We start from the raw sequence: 2,028 nt of genomic DNA on the forward strand, positions 1-2,028 counted from the left end.
TGTGTGTGTGTGTGTGTGTGTGTGTGTGTGTGTGTGTGTGTGTGTGTATGCGTATGCGTGCGTCGTGCGTGTGTATCTGTATGTATGTGTATATTCTACATGCAATGGCATGCATGTGGAAATCAGGGGACGACTTGTATTGAGTTAGTTTTCTCCAACGTGTGGCTCCCATCAATCAAGCCCAGGTCGTGAGCTTTGGCAAGAGCTCCTTGCCTGTTGAGACACCTTGGCAGCCCATTATGTAGGATTTCTAAAGAACTGCATTTATGCTTGATTCGTTTTTCCTTGTGAGCAATTGCTGACTGTGACGCCACTTTTATTCTCTGTATAAATCAGTCTGAATTCTTTATCTTCTTCTTACTTTGGCTCATTTAAAGGCGACAAGTCAAGTAGTAAGAGTGAAGGAACATTGACAATAGTGATGTGGGCTGGCAAAATGGTCTCCATAGGTTTCCAGGCTTGCTGCCTGGATAGGAGATATAAATGACTTCTAACAGTTGTCCTCTGACGTCTAATGCATGTCTTGGCATAGGCATGCCCTCTGACACACTTCATACAAAATAAATAAATAAATGTAAGTTTAATAATAAGAGAATAGTGCCCCCTCCCTCTCTTACTCTCTTCTCTCTTTCTCTCCTCCTCTCTTTCTTTCCTTCTTTCTCTCTTTCTCTCTCCCCTCTCTTACTCTTTTTCTCCTTCTCTCTCTCTCTCTCTCTCCCCCTCTCTCTCTGCAACCCCCCTTCCCCTAATAAACCTCCCACGTGGAACGGAAAAAAATGAGAGAATAGTGATGATTAGGGAGTAGATTAGAATATCAATGTGAAAAAGTAAATATATTTGTTATTATTCATGGTAATAAATGAAGATACTGTTGAAAGAAAAGAATGTGTATTTGCATGAGAGAGAGGGGGTAGGGAAGGAGAGAGAGAAAGAGAACATGAATATATAAAACTGTAGTGTAGAACAAGAGGTATAGCTCATTCATAGCTTGAATTCAGTTCCCGCCATTGATCAAGAAAGGAAAGAGAAAATAAAAGGATTGAGAAATAACCATTTGAACAAAGTGTGGATACTTCTCAATTTTCATAGGGTTATGTCCCAATACATCCCTTATGAATTATGAATATTATAAGCCAAATATGCATATAGCCTAACCATCTTCACTATACTGAGAACACTTATGTCAGCCTGCTCTTGGGCAAAATCATCACCACAAAGCCTGTTCATGAAAATATTGTACATCAGTAGCTGAGAGGGGTTGGTGCTGAAGACTATTGTTAGTCTTGCAAAGGATGCGGGTTCAGTCCCCTATCAGAGGGCTCACAACTGCCTATATCTACCATTCTGGAAATTGAACACCTTTTCTGGCTCTATAGGCATCTCCATGCATGTGGTGCACAACATTCTATCTCTCTGTGTTTCTCTCTGTATCCCCCCCCCACAGAGACAAATCTTAAAAAAGATACTGTACTTCAGGAGAAAGCCACCTTATTGTCTAGGTATACTTTTGTACTGCTGTACTGTTGAAGAATTGTACTGTTGAAGAACTGTGCATTCAGGAGAAACTTTCACACATGTGTGAATAGAAGTAGAGAGGAAATAAGGGACTGGATTGGGTGTTTTATTTTTATTTTTTATTTTTTTGATTGGGTATTTTAATACTCAGTTCATTGAGTTTACATAGGTCTAGCTCTTTCTTTGCATTATGAACAGAACTGTATCCAGAGCTCACATTAACTGGGGTTTGCTTTCACGCTTGATCTTCTGTGTATACCTCTGAGCAAGAAGATATGAGAAAGGCAAGAAGGGGGAAAAAAACCCTTTGGCTTCTGTTATGAGGACAGGTCTGTAACATTCTATTACTATAAGATTACACAGTAATATAAAACTGTTCACAGTGTGGTGATGTAGTTCAGTGGTACAGTGCTTGTTTTGTGCATGTGAGAACATAAGCTTAAACCCCAGCAACACAACACAACACACACACACACACACACACACACACACACACACACACACACACACACA

At 40.1% G+C, this 2,028-nt stretch overlaps 1 protein-coding gene across 8 annotated transcripts in view; it reads left to right on the forward strand.

Annotated features, from left to right (window-relative positions):
- Acbd5 (acyl-CoA binding domain containing 5) overlaps nucleotides 1–2,028 on the forward strand; it is a 47,890-nt gene that overhangs the window by 26,311 nt on the left and 19,551 nt on the right. The gene's annotated exons all lie outside the window — the stretch shown is intronic.

Source organism: Psammomys obesus, unplaced genomic scaffold (assembly GCF_907164565.1).
Source record: "Psammomys obesus unplaced genomic scaffold, mPsaObe1.curated_primary_1811, whole genome shotgun sequence".
Classification (NCBI taxonomy): domain Eukaryota; kingdom Metazoa; phylum Chordata; class Mammalia; order Rodentia; family Muridae; genus Psammomys; species Psammomys obesus.